Source organism: Desmodus rotundus, chromosome 4 (assembly GCF_022682495.2).
Source record: "Desmodus rotundus isolate HL8 chromosome 4, HLdesRot8A.1, whole genome shotgun sequence".
Lineage (NCBI taxonomy): Eukaryota > Metazoa > Chordata > Mammalia > Chiroptera > Phyllostomidae > Desmodus > Desmodus rotundus.
The window spans coordinates 147,801,113-147,823,603 of record NC_071390.1 but is presented as its reverse complement, the minus strand read 5'-3'; positions in this window follow the sequence as shown (position 1 = coordinate 147,823,603).

Genomic DNA, 22,491 nt, shown 5'->3' with positions numbered 1-22,491 from the left:
GCCTGAAACCTGGAAGTCATCGGAGACATGACCCGCTTTGATCCCCCTGCTGCTGTGTCCTTAGCACCTCTTGGAGGCCTCCTCTCCTCTCCACTCCCACACCATTGCCTTGGCCAAGGCCCTTTGCACTACTTCTCCTCTGGTATTCAAGCCCATCCCCCTAACTGCTCCAGCCTGGCTTCTTGGCCAGCATCCTCCACGCTGCTTCTTCAGGGATCTTTCAAAAACAGAAAGCTCTCAATGGATTCTCTTTATGTTTCCGGAGAAAATTCGAGCTCCTTTGCTCGCCTGTCTCCAGAGGTTTATATCTGATCATTGCCCACCTGTGCCCTTCGCTGCAGCCGTAGGGACCCCTCACCACGCTCTGCAGGCTCAAGAGGTTCCACGCCCTCTGAACACAAATACTGAGCACTTTCTTGGTCTAGGGAGAAGCTGTCACACCTGATCCAGCCTTTTCCAGGAGTTGCCAGCTCCAGAAGTCCGCCCAACCCTTTCTGAATTAGGGGCCCCCTTGCTGCCCCGACAGCACCCCATGTGGGCCTTAGTGATGGTCCTTAGAGCACTGGGCCCTAATTAGTCTGTCGCTTCTCCGTGTCCTGCACTAAACCATGTGCTCCTGGAAGACAAGAAACTTACCCATGTTTGTATGTTTGAAGTCTAGATCAGATTTGATGCTCAAAATTTTTTTTTAAAGTTTTGCTTTAAAGAATGAATTAATTCTTAGAAATTCAGAGCATTTGGTCAAACTTATCATTTGTTTGCAAATTCCTTATTTGGACAAAATCTTCACTTTTCTGACAACACTTTACAAATACTGTTCAGTCACCTCTGTTTGAATTATTCATCCTCTACAACCTGTAATTAGGTTCTATGCTTCATAATACCCAGGGTTCCTTAGAGTTTTTCAAAGTGCCGGTAATGACACAGATCTTTCAGGAAGGCTTGACAATATTTGCAAGTGTGGAGGAGGCAGCTTTTCCACACACCCAGGTGGGGTTGTGAGTCTCGGGAAGTTATTTGGTCCCCATGGCAGTGCCTCTCGTCTTAAAATTGAGGCTAATGACATATATAGGATAGACTGGTAATGCTGTATTGAAATACATGCTAGTAACTGTTAAACAAGGGAAACTGCATGCAGGTTTACCTAATGACATGGAGTCTGTTGTGAGTGACCCGCATGCTGACCACAGGTGCCCCCCGTGACCCAGGCATGAGGTGGTGCCCATAGCAGAGCACCGAAACGGCAGCTCTGGCCATCGGTCAGCGTTTCCAGTGCAGCATTATCCATGGGCCTTTAAAGATACTGTGAGAGTATATTAGCTTTCGTTTTGTTATTAGATTATAGCAGCTTCATTACAGAGCAAGTTTGCCTTGATGCTGTTCAAATTGGCCTGCTAAGCACCCAAAAGATAAAACTGACATATTTTTATAAGCATACTTTTTTTGTACATTGTATTTATTCTTAAATAAAATGAGTTCAGTGTTGGCCTATGGATATTAAAAAGAAAGTGTTGATTCAATAAATGTTTTCTTTCAATCCTGGAAAAAAAAATGCTGGTCATGAAATCAGTTCTGTCGGTGAAGATGAGCATTTTTGTTTTGTGAAATGATTTAGAATTGAAAATACTCAAGTGCATCCCACATGGTAAGTACTGTTTTCATGAAACATTTGTTTCAATTAACTATATGTGTGAGTTGTGTGTGTGTGTATATACAGGATACTTGTGTGAGTCAAGTTTATTCCTTCCTGTGGGTGACGGTCACAAAGCCCGAGCATCACCTCAGGCCGAACTGGAGCCACGCTCACTAGGGCTCATGCTGATGGAGAATTCAGGGGGCAGCATGAAGCAGAGAACATTTTCTGAAAATATATTCTGAGCCAGTCTTTTAATCAGGGAATCGGTAGAGTGGAGAGTGAAACGCAGTGCTCCCTCTGCACATAGTAGGTACTTCACAAATGCTTTCATTGACTGGTATATGGAAGAAGATGGGTGAACATATGCAAGATCCACCTGAGGCATTGTCTTGGCTGGAGTGTATCAGGGAATAAGAAGAAATGAGGTGAGTGACCCGGAGAAGGGGAGGGAGGCCTGGTTTGTCAGCAGACGTTGCTGGTGTTCCCTGAGGTTTACACACATGAGCAAGAGGTGCAGGGACATGGGATATCCTAACCCAATTCTATCCCAAATGTTCCAGGATCAAAAGCATGTCATTAAGATAACATTTGCTGAAACAAAAGTATCCCTTGCTCTGTGTGGACATATAAAAAGCCCAGAGTGATCCACAGTGCCAAAGACAATGTGCTCAGTTCAAAAGCCAAATTTTCTAATCTCTGATAGTCCACAGGTCTGGAAAGCCTGCTCAGAGAGGGCCAGAAATGAGATAGGATTATGTAACAAAGGACAGGAACAAGTGGCCCTTATAAAACTATAACCTTGAGAATTATGCCAAGTATTTCCATCCATATTAAATGCCTTCAACCAGGGAACCCAGCTAGCTCCAGCCCACAAATATTTAGAAGGCGATGTTCTCACTCCCTAAAGTTTAGAATCTATAAAAGAAAGTTGCCATGTAAATAAAGAATACTTGTTATTGCTGCTATTTTTTTTTTTTTACTGCTTAAGTCATTCTGTTCTGAGCAGATTGGAAGAATAAAAACTTGGGCTAGGGGAATACAGACAAGGTTTTTAAAAAGCAAGACCAGCAGTGTGGACCAGAGATAGCCAGAATTGTAATAAAAAAGAAATTCTACAAGACAACTTCTCTATGCTCCTGCTTCACAATGGAAATACACTTGGCCATGAATATTATTACAGAATTACATCTAATCGTGGAAGATGAACAAAATCTGAAAGAAATCAGACTGTGGCAAGCATCCGTTTAAACAAAACTTCAAAACAGGTTCCAGATTCGTCTTCGGCTTTTGGAAAATACACACATGCACAACAGGATGGGCTGGCAAAAAAAATTGTGGTTTTGAAAAATTCCTGGAGGCTGAAATATTCTTTGATATTATTTATAACACTGTGCATGTCTCAACCATCGAAACTAAATAGGTTTCAACCGATTTTCAGCTAAATACAAAGATGGTTCTTTAGCTATATGTCATCCTCCACTCCTTATTCTATGTAATTGTATAATTGGTAAACGCTTCTTTAATACCTTGAAAATGAACAGTAGTTTGGATACCAAGAGGAATGTATAACGAACGAAAGGTTGTGATAAAAGTGGAAAATGCAGGTAGGGCAGAACTAGCTGAGCAGCTGCTACAGGAGACCATGTACCTATTTCCTCTATGCCGCTGTCTCTTTTGGCACAGCCCATGTTTTTTGGCTATTAAAACTGGCAGTAAACCCTCATCTTTCATCTGCTTGATCTTTGCCTCCCCTCTGCCTCACCTGTCACTTCCTCCTTCCAGCCTCCCGCTGGCGGTAGCCTGTCTCTAGTTTAACAATGATGTTTACTTGCTCATCCATTTCCTCAGGGTTGCAGAGCTAGCCTTCTTGGGTTCCAAACTGTGTTGTCTTGGGCCAGTTATTCAGCCTCTCTCTTCCTCAGTTTTCTCATTTTTAACTGGGGATAATTTAGAACACCCCTTTCTGAGGACTGCTGTAAAGAACTTAGGACAATACCTCGAACATGGTGAGTGGTTCATTAATATTGACTGTCGATTTAGTTATTATAAATAAAAGCTTCATTCATCATCCTCTCGGTTAATCACTTATTGGAACGAGACAAGTTCAGACTTGGTCAACGTTGTCAGCAGTCTGTGGAGGCTGGGATGGCCCGTTTATGCACCGTCATAAGCATTTCACTTGTTTTCTGCAACAAAATCTTACTGAGCTCCTCAGGCCATGCCAGACACCAGGTAGAGGTTACTTTTAACTTTTTTTAAAGAAAGTTATAGGCTGGCATCTTTGAATTTGAGATAATAAATAGTCGGTCATACTTGTGGTCACCACAACAGGTGAAGTCGGAGGATATCTGAGTTATTTTTCTACATGGCCTTTCCCAATAGACTGCAAGCCCCTTGCAGACCAGCCTGCACGGCCCTGACTGAAAGGACATTCACTTTGCCCTTGGTTTCCTTTCTAAGCAATGCTCGGATCCCAGGCTCGGTTAGCTTATGTTCTGCCACCTGCCAATGTGGAGCCCCCAGGGTGCCTCTCAAAGCTGATCTCACCACCTCTAACATCCGGATGTGCCTGGGGCTGGGCTCAGGTGCCTCCATGGTGCCTTGTACCAGCGCTAAAGCAGAGGCATGAAAACAGAGGTGCCAAGGGACACCCACAAGGAGCTAAGTCGAGACAAATGCATAGAAATTAGCCGGTGAAGAAAGGAAATCTCACAAAGACCTTCACCTAGCATTTCAAGGGTCTCATTACCTTAACTTTTTGCTTCAGAGAGTAAACTGTTTTTTTTTTTAATGCCACCACAAGGCCACCTGGATGAGCTTGCAAATGTCATCCTTACCTGCTGCAAATTGATCTAGTGATCCTTCCAGCTTCCACAAGATAGGTGAGTGCCCTGGGTGGTCACCTCCCCCTCCCTCCCCAGTGCTCACTACAACTGTAAGGGACAGATGGTGAGCCAACAACAACCTGGGCTGTTTTGAAAGTTTCCTAAACTTCTCTCAAGCCCAATCTAACCCAAAGCCCATGTACCTCACTGTAAACCCATCGCCTCCAGGTCTGTCCCTGGGCGAGGCAGTGGACAGCTAGTTGACTATGCAGCAGACAATAGTCTTTCTCAGGGCTGCAGTTCCTGGTGTTTTTGCTCTATTGCTGAGTTACTGCAGGGAGAAGATGTTTATCACTCCATCCCTGTTTATTAAAAACAGCCCTTTTTCCTCCTTATAAAAGCTTGCCCGGTTCTAAACCGGGATTGTATTTAGCATGGCAGGATAAAAACCAAGTCATTCTCCACTTCCGTATGAACTAGAACAGCACACGAAATAAAAGGCCAGCCAAGCAGCCAGAGGCTGGCAGAGCCTGTTCCTGATGGGGATCCTGATCTAAGACAGGCCTTCAGACCCTAAGCTGATAAGCCTTCGAGAAGATGTTGTAACAAAAGGCTTAAAGAAACTCATCTCCAGAAAATTAAATACAACAGGCTTGTTTAGCTGTGGCCTAAACGTATTCAAACCATTCAAGGCTGTCATTGGGCTTGAATCTATGGAAATGCAAAGGCCTCCTCTCTCGTGCTGGGACTTGTCTGTGTGCGGGAGCTTGGCTGACACAGCCAGGTTTGCAGTCAAGTGCAGGGAGGCCTGAAGCCCTGGCCCTGGAAATTGCAGTTAAAGCCTGCAGGCACATCCCTCAAGAGGGCTCAAAGAAAAGTCACAGGAAATCTGCTTAAGATAAAAATCTGGGTTAATCCTGGGTCTAAAGAACAATGCTTTCTTCCAGGCAGAGTAATAGATCTTTCCTAAGAGATTAAGGCTACGGTTGCAGAGTGGGCCAGCAAAACGTCTCTGTTGTCAGGGCTCACAGCTAGGTTTTGGGGGGTCTGCACAGGCTTCGTAGGGCACACTTTCTGATTGTTCCTACCTCTGGGTACTTGTCCCTCGTGGTGCTAATTGTTCCAGCTCTGCCCCGTCCCTGTCCACATTGCTCTTTATTTCCCAAAGTTAACAGGAAGGCAGTACATTGGTTAGGTTTCTTTCAGCTCAGAGTAACAGAAAATGATCTTCCGGTTAGCTTCAATGGTGAGGCCCCACAATGGGAAATCTAGAAGGTTTTTAGGAGTCACTCTCAGTCCAGTCGTTCTAGGTCTATTTTTCTGTGGGTTCGTTTTGCAAGTGTCATTTCAAGCTGGTTCCAAGCCTCCTGTCTGTGCTTGACAATAATGATCATAGGAAGAAAGAAAAAGTTACTTCTGGAAGCTATCTGAGACTGAGAAAAAAATTCCCCTAACCCCAGGAACTTGAAGCTCCGATGTGGAAGCCATTGACCTGAGTTCTATGTGCCCATTCCTAAATCAGTCACCAGCAAGAGATGACAGTGCCCCTGGACCAATCAGGCTGACCCTGGTGTTGAAGGTGTCAGTCATGTTCTCCGAGGCCCTGTGACTATGGGGGGAAAGGAGAGACTTGAGCAAAATTGGGGTTCTATTACCAAAAAAAAAAAAACCAATCAAAAGTATGCTGAGTGAGCAGTGATTATGTCCTCTGCCATGGGCTATGTTTTTATTTTAATTTTAAGTAATACTAACAGTAAAACGTATAGTAATTTTTACATTGTTACCCAACTTCCCTCTGCCTTCTGGGCACACAGTAGCATCATACCTCTTGACTCCCTTGTGGTGCCATGTCACCAGATCTGGCCAGTGAGCTGTGAAGTGAAGTGATGTGTGTGACTTCTGGGCCGGAGCATTTAACGGCCTGCACTAGTCTCTCCAGAGAGTTCTTTCCCTCTGCCACAGGGACCAGCAGTGCTTCAGACGATGGCTGCCCTGTCAGCCTGTGTCTTGGAGTGAGGACAGTGTAGGGCAGAACCCCCAGGACACCAGCAGTGGGCAAGTAGCACAAAACAAAGAAAAAACATACTTTGGTATTTTGAGATAATTTGTTACTGCAGCAAAAGTCTAGCAAAATTTGACTACAATAGCTGACACCTACTGAGTGTTTACTGTGTTTCAGGCATGTGGTAACACACTATCACTAGTTGCTATTGAAATGAGAAATCAGGAGTAGTGCAGGCTCTTTCCATCTACCTAGACCTTCATGTGACTTCATTCCTAGGCATTTGTACCAATTGGCACTTGCCTAAGATGTATATAAATACACATTGCCCCACCGCACCACGGATGAGTGTCCCTACGGATTTGGGGCAGAAAACAAGCTCAAAGTTTTTGTGTTTGTGTTTGCGTGTATAGGAGTCAGAAAGCGCTCAAAGGCATTTGGATATGCACATACAGTGGGATCTCAATAAGAGGGGAAAGAAATAAACATGTTGGAACCATTCTCCATGGTTCTCTATTGTTTGTGCATGTCTTGTGATTAATGCACTGACAGGTTTTTGTTCCAAATGTCTTTTGAAGGATTCTTGTAGGAAATAACTTGAAGGATAGAGCCCTGGGAGGGTGGCTCAGTTGGTTGGAGTGTGTGACTTCTGGGCAATTAAATGCTCTGGCCCAGTTGTCCCATACACCAAAAGGCTGTGGGTTTGATACAGGTCAGAGGATGTAACTGATAGATGGTTCTCTCTCACATCGATGTCTCTCTCTCTCTCTTTCTCTCTCTCTCTCCCTCTCTCTCTCTCTCTCTCTCTCTCTCTCTCTTTCCTTCCCTCTCAATAAAATACATCTGTGAGGATTTAAAAAACAAAAAGGATCTCTGGCTTGTGTGGCTCAGCGGATTGAGTGCCAGCCTGAGATCCAAAGGGTCGCTGGTTTGATTCTCAGTCAGGGCACATAACTGGGTTGCAGGCCAGGTCTCCAGTTGGGGGTGTGCAAGAGGCACCCTCACATCGATGTGTTCTCTCCCTCCTTTACACTCTCTCTAAAAATAAATATTTTTTTTAAAAGGAAATAGCTTGAAGGATAGAGATACTCTCCCAGAGCAAAGATCAAGTTTGCTTACCACCTTGGAAGGTAGAGACAGTATCTTTCTCTGAAGCAAAGGTAGGCATACTCTCCAGTACAATAAAGGTAATGCCTCCACACCACAGCAGGTGTGCTTAGTGCCCATTATAAAAGAGTCAGGTTCCTTAAGCACAGGGTTCCTCTCTTGTAATGCAACCCACTGCATGTGTAGCTATCATAACCCTGTGGGAATTGATGCTTATGGTACTAAAATTCTGTTACACCCGCTACTGTTATTACAGTGAGTAATAAATAAGCAGTACTTCGTCTCAGACCTAGGAGTCTGACCTCTCCTGGTAGCACACAACATTTGGCGGGCTGAGTTGTTAGCTTGCAACAGGGTGAATCTTAGGCCCTTCATAGTTTCTGACACCTGTGGTTATTTATAGGAAGGTAACATTCCAAATGAACTATAAAGAGAGAAGTCAGAGAGAAACCTTACTTATCTCAGGACTTTGCTGCAGTAAATTAATCTTTTTCCAATAATATTCCTTCTAATACTTTCTAAAACCTGGCAAACTCAGAGGATTGAAAACCCTGGGATCTGCACGGCCTTTGGGCTGGTTTGCAGATGTGCTCAGCTGCTCTCACCTGTTAGGAGATTTGTCTGTTTCTTCACATCCACTTGAGACTCTAAGCAACAGCTTTGCGAAAATAAGCCAGAATGCTACCATGGGACATCATCCTCAAACTGCCTGTCTTCTCTTACAACCCCTGCTTTGTGTCTTCAAATAACAGAAAACCATGCACTCTGAGTGTTCAAATTGGAGAGGAAATCTGCTCAGTAAGAATCCTCTTCAAACAGGCTGTGAAATTGATTCTAAGAGTTTCATATAAGCTTTATAATCTAACAAATAAATATGTCACCTACCATGTCCAGAATGAAGAAAACTTATTAGAGACAATCAGGGCTCAGAGAACAACGCATTTTGTCGAGCTCCTTTCACCAGTTACACTTCCCCCACCCCTACAATTCAGTGCCAAAAGTTTAAATAATTCCTTAGAAACACTACGGAGCTATGACAGGTCATACATGGAACATGGATGCACATATATTTTTACTTTTGCAAGAAACAAAGACAAAATAAAACAACCTGCATGGACTTGAGACCATCCAGGATGCAGTCTTTTTACCCACCCAAGTCACTGAGTTTTTAAAAATGAATCTTCATTGTGTCAAACTGTCTGTCAATCATATCTTCCCTGAAACTATGGGACGTGCTGGGGGAAACCTCCTCTTGGAGTAAAACTGACATCAGTACGGCATTTCTGTAAAGACACAACTCGTTTTTATTTTCAGGTATTAAGTTTATTCGATCATTAATTTAATTCAAAGGTATACTGAATACGCATTAATGTGCTAGCCTACAACATATACGATCCCTGCCCTTAGAATGCTCAGACTAGAGAAGTTCAATTTCAAAATGTGTTACGTGCTGTAAAAAAAAAAAGTTCATAGTGCTGTATAATAGTTTATAATAGGGGCCCTAAGCACTTCCAGGAGGCTTAAGGAAGGTTTCCTTGAGGATGGGACATTGGAGCTAAAATCTCAAAGTTTGAAACAATTCACTGTATAAAGAAGTTGGGGATGGAAAGAGGCGGTGGGGGACATTAGAAGTTTATTCCAGACTAAGACAGCAGCATGCTCGACAGCCTCGTGAGCATGCCTACGTGTTAGTTTTAGGGCAATGAAAAGGGGCAAGTCCAAAATTGGGGACAATTTGAGCACCAAAATATATAATGATAACAACAGGTTATAACTCATAGAATAAAATAAATGTCTACCGGTCCACAGTGATAATCAACAATTGAAAAAATAAATAAATGGGGAAGAAAAGTTATGTAAAAGGTATGATGGAAATAGAAAAATCATCATTTGAAAAACATCACAGCAATAATTATTGCATGTTAGAATCATCAATTAATGATAAATTGGTGGGTAGAAGTATGAAGAGAAACAGAATACTAACCTAAATTGAAAATATCTCTTATTCCACTCACCCCCAATAAAGAGTAACTTTTCAATGGAGAAACTTGGCAGATACTATCTTAATCAAGGGCTAAAATTTAACCTCATGGGTAATGAGACATTAGTATCACGTGCCTCCTGATGGGATACACTGAGAAGGATACAACATTACTTCTGTAATATTCATAACAAACCATGTGTAACCTGACTTTAAACGTGCGAAAACATCAGGCGAATCCACACGGAGCATTATGCTACTAGATAACTGGACTGTGTTCAGATCGTCCAGGTCCTGAACAACAAAGGAAGAATGGGGAAGAATAGGCTCCAGATTAGAGATTAAGGAGACGGGACACCCGCATGCAGTGAGGAGTCATCCACTGGATCCTAAACCAACCATTAAAAATCTGAGTATGGAGGGAGGTGGGACTGGCTGGGGTGGGGTGGAGGGAAGGGGAGAAAATGCAGACAATTGTAACTGAATAAAAATAAATAAATAAATTTTTTAAAATCCGAGTATGATCTGTAGATTACTTAATAGTATAACACATGAATGTGGATTTCCTCTTCTTGATGATTACACTCTGGTTATGTAAGATGTTGACATTTAAGAAAGCTGGGTAAAGGGTATATAGGAAATCATTGTACTATTTGTGCAACTTTTTTGCATGTCAGAAATTATTTAAAAATAAAAAGTTAAAGAAGAGAAAGTGTTAAAGGGAAAGAGACCAGTGCAGCCAGAGCATAGAAAGTGAGAGACTAGCGAAGTGGGCAGCCTGAGACCACACGGGGACTATAGGTAAGGTTGGAGATTTGAGGCTTTACCCCAAGAGGAAAGGAAGACATTGAAGGGTAATAGGCAGGGTGGGGACGGATCAGATTTGCACTCTGCAGAGATCACACTGGCTGCAGTGGGGAAATGGTTCTGAGGCATGCATAACGCATGTGGAGATCGCTACCAGCGTATTGCAAGAGTACAGGACAGAGGATGCTGCAAGCTTGGTCTAGGGTGATGGCGGCAGGAATGGATGAACATGATGCTATTCTAGAGGTATTTAGGAAGTAAAATCATAGAGTAATGTGGGTGTGGAGAATGACCAGGATGTGGGTGGCAAGGATGATTGTACATTTTTGGCTTAGCCAAGAAGAGAGAAACGGAGAAGCTCTTCACCAATAGAGAGCAAACCCCCAAAAAGGAAGAGATGTTGTGGGTTCAGTTTTGAATGCTTTGAGTGTGAGATCCCTCCAATGAACCCAAATGGAGATGTCGGTAAAGACAGTTGGATTTTAGGAGAATCCAGCTCAAGGACAAAGTCTGAAGTGAGGTGGATATAAAAATTGATCATTGGAGCAAATCGCCTCCAGAATAGCAGGGGAGAGATATGCAAACAAAACAGTTATAATTATTCAATGAAGTGCAAAACTGGGTTATGAATAAAGTTCTTTGTGAGCAGGAAAGCAGAATAGCTGCTAATGGGGGTAAATGAGGATGGTTTTCACAGAGAAAGTACCACTGGGATGAGCTTAGAAGAATGGACAGGAGTTTGTTAGGCTAACACAAGGGAATCTCTGGACAGCCTGCATGCACATTCCTATATTTCTTTAATTAGTAGGCAGATCCAGCCCCACAGCTCAAGCTAACAGGTCGTGGCTTAGTCAACCTCCTGGGCCCTACAAGGAGAAAGGAGGCAGGCCGTGTGTTTTCAGTTCTCCAACTGGTCTTCCTTGCTCTTTGCTCTTATCGAGTGTATATCTGCAGTGCACGAATGTCCCAGTTTTCTTCATTGTTCTCCCCTTTTTAATGCCCCTCCCATCAATAATCCCCAAACCTTATCCACAGGGCACTATAGACTATTGCCAAGGTGATGGTTCTTTCAAATTTTACTTGTTGGTTCATGTGTTAACATTTGGTAATGACTTACTTAGGTTATCACCTCCAGGGCATTTCCCTTTTAACAAGGGATTTAAGCACCAGAACCAGTTCCAAACTGTGGAACAATAATGGCATTTGGAGCAGGAATAACAGGTTCAGATGACTCTTTCTCATGCCCCACACTAAGTACTCATATTGCAAATGACCCCATGCCATCAGAACTGTTTTCCACCCTCACACACTGAGAGATCCACTATTCTCCGTCAATAATTAATTGGCCTGAGTTCACAGTGATTATAAGAATTGGAACAGAAGGCGGGATACTTGTCTGAGGACTGAGTATCAGAATCTCTGGTGATTCTGAGAAATTGCCCAGGGCATTCTGAGAAGCTTAGGGGAAGAACTTCTTTCCTCCCTCTCCCCCCAAGTTCAAAACCCCTTAGCTCCCCTTTCCACGGAGTTAGACTAACTGACTAGGGGTCTCTGGAATGACTAAATTACTGTGGAGGCCCCCTCTTACCTTGGCTAGCTTCTGGTTGCGGACTCACCGTTATGAGGAGCCACTTCTTAGGCAGCATTTCCATCCATACACATATAGGTTCAAGAACGCCTCTGGGCAGCACATACTATTTGCCCATCACTGCTGTTAAAGACTAAAAAATAGGGCAATTTTAGCAGAAAGTCATATTAAAATACTTATTAAATTAGCAAAACACAGTTGGCAATTGAAATGACAATAAATGGTACCACTGACGGTAGTATCAAAGGCCATGAAATTCTTCAGGAAAAATTTTGCAAGATACAAACAACATCTGATCAATGAAAACTGCAGAATGTCACAGAGAGAAATAAAGAACACTAAATAAATGAAAAAAACATAATGTTCCGATATTGGAAGTTACTGTTTTCATATGAGTTCTTCCCAAATTGATCTCTACAACCCATGCAATCCCAATAGAAATTCCAGCAGGTTTTAAAAATATATAAATAGACAAGCTGATTTTAAAATTTACATAGAATAGCAAAATACTTGTAACAGCCCAAACAATTTTGAAGTAGAAGAGCAAAATGGGAGTGTTTATACTGCCTAGTTTTAAGACTTCCCCTAAGGCTACACGAATGCAGGCAGCGTGGTATTAATGCATGAATAAACATGCAGAGCGAAGAAACAGACGAGAGTTCAGAAATAGACCCACACATACACAGACAACTGCTCTTTGACAAAAATGCCAAGGTAATTTAATTGGGGAACTGATAGACTTCTCAGAGTGCTACGCATATATTGGGTTGGCCAAAAAGTTTGTTTTTCTCTCTAAGATGGTTCCAGTAGCTCTTAGTTGTCTTTAACTTCATCCGAAACAATTTTGTTAGATTGTATTGTGACAGCTGTCATGTCAGCATGCATTAAAAAAACATCAAAATTGGTGAATTTTTATGTAGTCATTTTAATAGTGAAGATGAAAATATGCAACATTTTGGATGTTATGCAGTTTGTCCAGAAAGCATCCAACCACGTAATATGAAAAATAGAGACATTTATTGAAGAAGATACAAGAAACATTGTACATAGGACAATGATGCTTCAGTTCCCTTTAAAGTAGGCACCTTGGGGCCTCACACAGTTCTCTCAGTGTCTCTTCCACTGTTCAAAATATGGTCTTGATCTTGCCACACCTTCTTTGGTTGTGGGAGCCTTCACTTCTGGATCAGAGCCATAGATCCCTGATTCATCTCCAGTTATGACCTTCTTGAGGAAATCTGGCTCATTGGTAGCAGTTTGAATCAAGTCATTAGCAACTGCAACACAATGTTCCTTCCACTCCGGTAGCAGAAGCTGTGGAACAAATTTGGCCATGACATGTTTCATGCCAAGGCCCTGCATCAAAATCTCGGACACAGTAGTTTTTGGAATCCCCAGATCAGCGTGTAGCTCTTGTACTGTCAGCCCCTGATCTCTGTTGACTGCAGCCCGCACACGCTCAACATCCTCAGGTGATCTGCTTGCTGCAGGCCTTCCAGAATGTGCATCACATTCAGCAGATTCTCAACCATCTTTGAAGCATTTGCGCCACACTTTTATTTGCACTGCACTCATTGCATCATCCCTGAAATCACCCGAATAGTTTCCACAGAGTAATGTTCAAGCTTAATGCAAAATTTGATGCAGATTCATTGCTTTAGTCACTCAGTCATTTTGAATGTGACGGCCACACAGTACACATGCTCACTCAACAGCATCTACCGCCCCCACGGACTAGTACAGTGAAGTCATCATTGTTCAGGCATGCACACTCCAGTCCACTCTCCTTGGCTGCCAGGTTATATCCATGTTGCACAGAGTGTTCTCATTATATTAACAATGGCTGGACTTTTTCCAGACAGACTTCATATGTGTTATTATTTCAAGAAAGGTAAAAATGCAACTGAAATGCAAAAACAAATTTGCACAGTGTATGGAGACATTGCTGTGACTGATTAAGCATGTCAAAAGTGGTTTGTGGAGTTTCATGCTAGAGATTTCTCACGGGATGATGCTCCACGGTTGGGTAAACCAGTTGAAGTTGATAGCAATCAAATCAAGACATTAATTGAGAACAATCAATATTAGATCATGCTGGAGATAGCCAACATACTCAAAATGTCCAAGTCAATGAAGTTATTGGTGAAAATAAAAAATGTGTCTTTTATTTTATGAAAAAGAAAACATGGACTTTTTGGCCAACTACTTATGTGTTTGCAATACATATGACAAAATACTTACACCAGAACATTTAAGAACTCTTAGAATTTACTATTAGAAACAATCCAATAAAAATGATTGAAAAATTGAAGAGACATTTCATAGAAGAATGGTCAATTAGCATATAAAAAGATGCTCAATATCATTAGTTATCAGAAAAGTGCAAATTAAAAGCACAGGAGAATACACCATGCACCCATTAGAATGTCTACAATTGAAAAGACAACCCAAGTCCACAGCCAGTGTTGGCGAGAATGTCGAGCAATAGAACTCTCATACATTTCTGGTGAGAAAGTCAAATTGTGCAACCACTGCGGAAAAGTTTGGCAGTGCCTTACAAAAACACACTTTAAAGCATACACCCAGGAATCCTCTAACTAATAATCACTCAAGAGAAGGAAAGCACAGATGCACTGAAAGACTCATGGACAAATGTTCATAGAAGGTGAATTCATAACAAAAGTAGAAACAATCTTGGTTTCATCCATAGGTAAATAGATAAACAAATTGAGGTATATGTATACAACGAAGTGCTAGTCAGCCATAAAGACAGGAAGAAGTACTGCTCCACACATGACAGGGGTGGATCTCAGAACCATCATGCTGCCCGAAAGTAGCCTGGCAGGAACACAAAAGGGTATGTGCTGTATGATTTCATTTCTATGAAACTGCAGAAGAGACAAATCTGACCTACAGCAACAGAATGCAGACCAGTGGTTGCCTAGAGCTGGGGTGGAAGGATTGACTGGGAAGCAACACGAGGGAATTTTCTGGGGTGAAGCAAATGTTCTGTATCTATTTTGTAGTGGTGGTTTACTTGGGTGTATAAACTTGTCAGAACCCATAAAATGTACATTTTAAATAGGTGCATTTTATTGAATTACATTACATCTCAATAAAGTTGATTTAAAAGAAAAAAACATTCAATGAGTAGAAAATACTATACTACACCAATATCAAATTATGAGAAGACTGCATATAGATAGAGAGTCATAATTCCTGGTGAACCTTAGTCTGCAAAATACGCACACCGTCGCGGCGATCCCCAGTCCTTCTGGGAGCTGCCTTAGGGACTCGCCTGGGGCCTGGCCCTGTGCTCAGCTCATGCCACCTTGGGACTCCATTGTTTGTGCTGAGTCATGGGATGAGTCAGGCATTGGGTTTCAGCCCCCAGCTGAAGGACCTCGCCTCCTCTCACCAGCTCTGGTCAGTGGTATGATTTCATAAACTGCCATCTTTCACTCTGGTGCCTTCCCAGAGCTCCCAGAGTGCTCACAAGCTCCTGCTTGCCCAGCGGACTTTTCACCGCAGGCAGAAATCTTTTCAAAGTTCACAGAGACAGGGGGCGTAACTACTTTTGTGCTCATTTGCCCTCTTTTTCTCTTCCCCTCACTACTTTGTATGTCTAGCCCCTGCATTGCATTCTGTTTCTACTGGACTCTCCTCGAACCTTTCTGCCTCTTCAGTTCTTAGCTCCTACCCCTTGACTCCATGTGTCAAAATCACCATGATACAGCATGGGAGAAGACTCCAAAGGTTCCCTTGGGTTTCAGAGTAACCTAAGCACTCTGGAAAGGATGGGCTGGCCCCACACAAGCCAGCAGCCACCAAGGCAATGCCTGTCATAGTGAGACTTCACAGCGAAAGCTTCTTTTGAGGAATGACAGTTGGCCATATACTCCAAAATAATCTATTTAAGTGTGATTACCATTTGGTTGTTTCTTATTTTTACAAAATACCATTCGATTTCCTGCACGCTGTCCATCACAATCTGGTCTTTGCATGTGCTTGGAAGCCCTGCCTTCACCTGTTTTCCCCTGCTTAGTAGCTCTTTAAGCCTTGGCTAACAAGTGCCCTCCTGGGTGAAGTCTGCCCTGCACACCCATGTGAGCATGAGTCAGCCCTCCTGGCCCAGCTCTTTACCTCTCTGTTACAGCGCTCGTCACAGAGTTCTACAGGACTCAACAGTCTGATGCTCTCTCCACACACATGTCCAGCTTCCCAAGGACAAGGGCAGCAGCAGGGCCGTGTGTTTTAACTCCCATGCCTAGCACTGATCCTCACCCAGAGCAAGCACTCGATTCTTTATTACCGAGGTGTTCAGTGCTGTAAGAGATGCAAAAACTGCACAAGCCTTAGTTTCCATCTTATATGTGAATATTTGGCTCTCTTTTTGGAAGCCAGAAAGAGACCTGAATATTCACATAACTGTAATGCTTAAATGTTGGGCAGAACTGGAACAAAAAAGGAGGGTTTCAAGTCAAACAATTGGCACAGATGTTTGAATTTATCTAATAATCATTGCTAATTTTTAGTGAGTTCTTTCTCTGGGCCAAGGACCAGCTAGAATGTACACACTGTATTAGTTTCCTATGGCTGCTGTAACAAAGCACCACAAACTGGGTGGCCAGAAACAACCGAAATTCATCCTCTCACAGTTTTCTGGAAGACAGATGTCTCCATGTGTTGGCAGGGCCATGCTTCCTCTGAAGCCTCCAGGGAAGAATCCTTCCTTAGCCATTCTCGCTTCTGGTGGAGGCTGGCAATCCTTGCCCTTCCGTGGCTTGGAGAGACATCACTCCAATCTCTGCCTTTATTGCATGGCTTTCTTCCTGTGCGTGTGCATATGACTCTGATTACACTCCCCTTTTCTCCCTTTTCTTATAAGTAACCAGTCATTAAATTTAGGGCCCACCCCAATCTAGTACGATCTCTTCTTAAGTGATGACGTCGGCCAAAGCTGTGTTTCTCAGTCCGAGGTTCCGGGTGGAAGCGAATTTTGGGGAAACACTATTGAACCCACTGCACCTACACAATCTCATTTAATCTTCACAACAATTATATGAAGTAAATGTTAACACAATAACCATTTTCTACATGAAGAAACCGAAATAGAGAGAACTTAAACAGTTGCCCCAGGTAATTGACCAGGAATGCCAGGAATGCTGATATTGGCCCAATTGATCTGATTACCCACTGTGGTCCACCACTCTTAAGACTTAAAAAAAACTTCTTAAAATTGTGAAGTACACCATTCATTTAAAATTGTATGTGTAAAATAAAGAATATTGATTAAATGGATACTATGAACCCATCACTCAGCTTTAAGAAGCCGAACATTATCAGTCCCTTTGAAGAACAGCCCTGCCTTCTTCCCTTCACCCACACAGGAGGGTCTGAGCTCATTTCCTCATGAACTTTCTGCACACTAACTTCTGTCTTCGAATCAGCTGCCCACGATGCCAGCCTCTGAGGACTGGTACAGAAATGGCCTGAGAAAGCACACTTTAAAGTGGGATTTGGGGGATAGTGCCTCACCAGCTGGAACAATGCAACAATAAAGGGCATCACTATTGGTGGGTGGGCCCCTGGCCTGCCGAGGTGGTGGTCCTGGGCCTGCAGGGGTTGGAAAAACCCAGGGTAGGATTTAGAGTCTGTAGGACTGCTAATTAATCAGATGTTTGGGGTAAGGAAAAGACAACATATTAGGATACTTCATTCTGGGCTAGCGTGTGGTAACAACCCCCCTGAAATCTCAGTGACTTAATACAACAGAAGTTCATTTCTAGCTCATGTTGTGTGTCTAAGTATTGGCTGGTACGGGTGGGGGAGGGGAGCTGCACCACACACTCATTCAGGGGACCAGGCAGCAGAGCCTCCTTCATCTTGCACCCCACTCAGAGCGCAGTGTCTCTGTGACCTTGGGGCAGGGACACATCTCCATGGCCTCACTTGGCTGCTAGGGAAGCTAGAAAAATAATCTTCCAGTGTGCCCAGGAATGGAGAAATGAATGAGATTTGGTGAAACCGAATATCATCTTTGCTACAGAAATGAATGTAGATTTTTGATTTGAGCAATTAAATGGCTCATGGTGCTATTCTCGGTGACAGGAAAGACAGAGGTGGTGGTGGTGGTGGTGTGTGTGTGTGTGTGTGTGTGTGTGTGTGTGTGTGTGTGTGAGGAAATCAGTAAGTTAAGTCTGTGATATCTCCTAGTTGTACACTAGCAGGGTTGTGGAGTAGACAGTCAGGGCTGGGGCTGGGGTCCCAGATTGAGGGTGGAGATAGGGATATGGACTGGGAGTCATGAGCAGTTTAGAACATGCGGGAAAGGCTGGCTAGGGAGTGAGCCCATCCACATTCCCCATCTCCGCTGTGCCTGCGTCTAAAATCTGATACAATCAGAAAGGGCTTCTGACTTTATCTTCCTTGTTAGTGAGAGTCTTTCACCCACTTTCACCAAAACTCCACATTGCCTGGCATTCCCTGGGCACGTTAGCGCAGGGATGGCCAGCCTGCCGGATGGACCGAGGCTCCAGGGTGGCCTCGCTCACCCACCTGAGGAGCTGGTTGTTATTTAGTTTGCACACAAGGCTTCCAGATAAAATTCTTCGAGCAAATGCTTTCATTAAAAGATTTGAAAAATCGCTACTTTAGAGTTTCCTGATTTCTTCTTTGGTCATTTTATTGGTTTATTATTTCAGTCACTAACTTGGCTTTTTGTTTAAGCACCTCCTTTGTGCTCAGGTATTTCTCCAAGGTCTGCCCTGAATCACCAACCCCCCCGCCCCACACACACACGGTGCTTGCTTAAAACACAGACTTCTGGACTCTTTGTCCACATGATCAGCGTCTCTGAGAAAGGTGCTCAGGACTCTGCATTTTTAATAAGACGATCTGGTGAATTTGATGTAAATAAAAGGTGGAGACCATGAATGCATGTATTGTCTTGCTCAGAGGCAAAGGGGTGAGGAAATGGTCACCCGAATTCCCTTCCAGCTCTGGAACTTACAACACAGCCCGGTCTCTCCATCTGGGGAAAAGAGTTGGCTCTGAGATACTGAATGGAGACGAAAGGGAAGCCCAGCACCGGGTCTCACAGGGCTGTCCTGTCAGTGGGGGTCACCTGAGGCCAGGGCTCCGGGGTGGGAAGGAATACTGGGGTGAAGGCCTCCTGAGAGCTTTTACCGTTTGCCTCCCCCTCATCAAATCTGATTCCCCAGGCCCACCCCACTACGGGTGGGTGGGTGAGAGAGTGTGGACAGAGGGGGAGGTAGTAGGAAGGCTGCTGGAACTAGTACAGGAACTTTCCAAAAAGTTCCCCCTTTCCTGGATGGAATTAGTGGTCTCACCATCTCATTTTATTAACTGGAACTTCTCTTGAATTGGAAAGTTACCTATTATTACTTATATGAGCACTCTATAATATGTATTACTTCTAACATTAATATTTTAAATCCTATGAATAGGCAAATATTAACCGCTCTGTCAGAAATATAATATTTTCAGTGGTAGCTAGAGAATATTTTTTATTTTGAGATATAATTGACATATAACATTATATTTGTTTCAAGTGTACAACATAATGATTCAATATTGGTATATATTACAAAACAATCACCACAATAAGTCTAGTTCATCAAACTGTTTGAATTGCAAAATTTAATGTTTTTCTCCTGCTAAAGTTGTCTTTGAAGAGTGTTAGCACAAGCTTCTCCAGTCAGATCAGAACCCAGTGACCATGTTCTGCACCAAACCATGTGCACCCACCTGCAAGGAGAAAACGGAGTTATACCGGTGTGCGGCTCCAAGCGCTGCTGTCTGCCATCAGTTCAGCTGGAAACATGCTTTTCCCCTGTGCCACCATTCCCAGGCCCTCAGGAGGCACAGGAGACTAGCTCGTCTCCTCTGAGCATCCGAGTCAAAAGGAAGGGCACAGGGAGGCCTAGCAGCCCAACTGCAACCACTGTTACCCATGTTGCCGGAGCCACAGCCGTCATGGGACTGAACTCCAGATCAGCTTCACCTGACGCTGAGGACAGGTAATCACAAGTGGATAACGGAACTTTCTGTAGTAAAAAGAAAAACTGGAAGGACCTTTGAGGACAGAAGGAAAATAGGCCCTTTGGGATCCTATGACTTATGTTCCTTTCCCTTTTTTGCAACTGTTTCCTTTTCAGCCTTGGGAGGCACTTGTGGTCTGTATGTTCTATAGCAGCGATGTTTAACCCACGTGCCACAAGAAGTTTTAAAACATGAAATACCTGACTATTTAGTCGGGGCAGTGGCCTCTTTTCCCTTAGATGGTCAAATAAAAAAAATGACAACAGCCGACACAGCAGTAGCTATCTGGTGTGAATGAATCAAAATCACACCTGTTTTCTTTGGTCAGATTGGCACAAAATATATTTTGGGATGTACCACAAAATTGTAGTAATTATTTATGTGTGCCCTGAGATGAAAAAGGTTGAAAATAGCTGCTTAAAGAAAAGAGGAGTGTGGAAATTCTGAGTATGCCCCAGGAATTTCCAGTGTCACTGCTTCTAGAAAAATTAAAGCCAGTTTTAAAAATGCCTTCAAATAGAAGAGAAAGCTATACAACATCAAACAAAAACGTTATTTTTCCTTATGCCAGTCCACTACCAAAAGATAAACACTATTGAAAATTTCTTCAACGTCCTTTCAGAGTTTTCCATGCACATGCAAACATTGAAAATACATATTGTAATATTTGTATGCACTAGTATGGTACTTGCTTTTTAAATCACTATTTATTAATATATTTAATAATATCTTGGCATATTTTATTTCAACATACAATTTATTTTATTCTTTTAAATAGCTATGTTGTATTTGTTTACAGAGGTACTTTATATATTAGTATAGACCAGTCCCTACTGATGGACATCTAAATGTCCATATAGATGTTTTTTAAATTATAATTTTGCAGGGAACATCCTTTATTCATGTATTTTTGTATGCTTGTGCAAATACATCTGTAAGAGAAATTCCAGGAAGAGAAATTGCCAGATCAAAGGGTATGTGCCTAAGTGTTTTTTTACATATATATTACCATGCCCTCCACAGAGGCCTTTATATTTGACCAACAATCCATGAAAGAGACTATTTCCCTAACCCTCACCTACCCTGGGTTTTATTAAACTTTTAAGTCTCTGTCAATCTGATATGTAAAATGCAAACAAAGAAGGTGTGTTTTTTGTTTCAATTTGCATTTCTTCCCTAAGTGTCTCCATTTCAATGTTTTCGCAAAAAGAATGCAAAACACGTTGTGCAGAGATACCGCAAAAAAGAGTGGCTTGTATTCAGCCCTGCTCTGCGTCCCTTGACCTCATTATGTCCACCTCCCAGATATTTTCACGGAGCAGGTAGGCTTTGCGCAAATACAACAAAGGCAAGGTAAGAAGAGGTGGTGTGTGATGAAGACACACCGGTGCGGTGCTCCAGACAGTTCCTGCCCCGCCCCTCTCCCCGAGCCGTCTGCGGGGCACAGACTGCGCAGGCTGGAGCGCTGCGGCGGGGCTCTGTCCTGGCCTGGGCGCCCCCGGAGCCAGGCTCACCTTATGCTCACATTCCCAAAGCAGCCCTTTGTTTTCACCTTTTGGGGCTGGCAGGGCAGCAGCTGTTTAGAGTTTCATCAATAAGACATGGCGTTACACTGCTCGTTTTCTTTATCTCACTGCACCTGCCCTGTTGGGGGGGCCTGTTGGGTGTCACAGCCGGTATAGAATTAGCAGATCTAGGGGAGGGGAGGGGGGAGAGGAAAGTGAGTCCCTAAGTCTGTGCACAGATTTCCAGCTACTTGCCACCTCCCTTGGTCATTTTTAGAGGCTACATTTGCTTCCTTTGATATGACAGGGACTGCCACACAACTGACTTGCTCACGCATGTGCCTCCAGCTGCATCTGGTGGCCCATCTGGGCAGGACAGCAAACAATAGGCATGTTCAAGGTCCAGCATAGGTCCTGGCTCAAGAGCAACTCAGTGGCAGCCCCTTTCTTCCCTGACACTGCCTCCTGAGCCCTGTGGAAAAGTCACTTTGTAGCATAGCAGTTAACGCTGAGGTTCATGAATCTGATGTGCTGGAGGTTGAATCTCAGCTTCCCCAACTAATTGCCGTGTGGCCTGGAGAAAGCCACTCCAACTGTCTGTGCCTCAGACATACAGATGGCAACCATAACTAACTCCTAGGCTATGAGCCTTCAAACAGGATAATTACCTATAGGATAAGTGCTTGTCCTAAAGCATCCCTTCAATAAATCTTGGCTGGTGTTACTGCAACTGGCCTGTGACATGGAAAACCTCTGTTTTGTTTTCGGGTATGAGTGATAGTGAGCTAGTAACTCTATGACTCATCAGAGTTGTCTCTTTGTTGCCTTTCATGACCTATGTTACCTGGTTTATTGCCTCACTCAGTTTTCTGTGAAGACTCAATCTTTCAGCAGCAGGATTCCTGCGGGAAGGGCGTGGGCTCCGCACAGCAGTGTCCTGCAGTTCTGCACACTGCACAGGCTGGAGTCCCTCCTC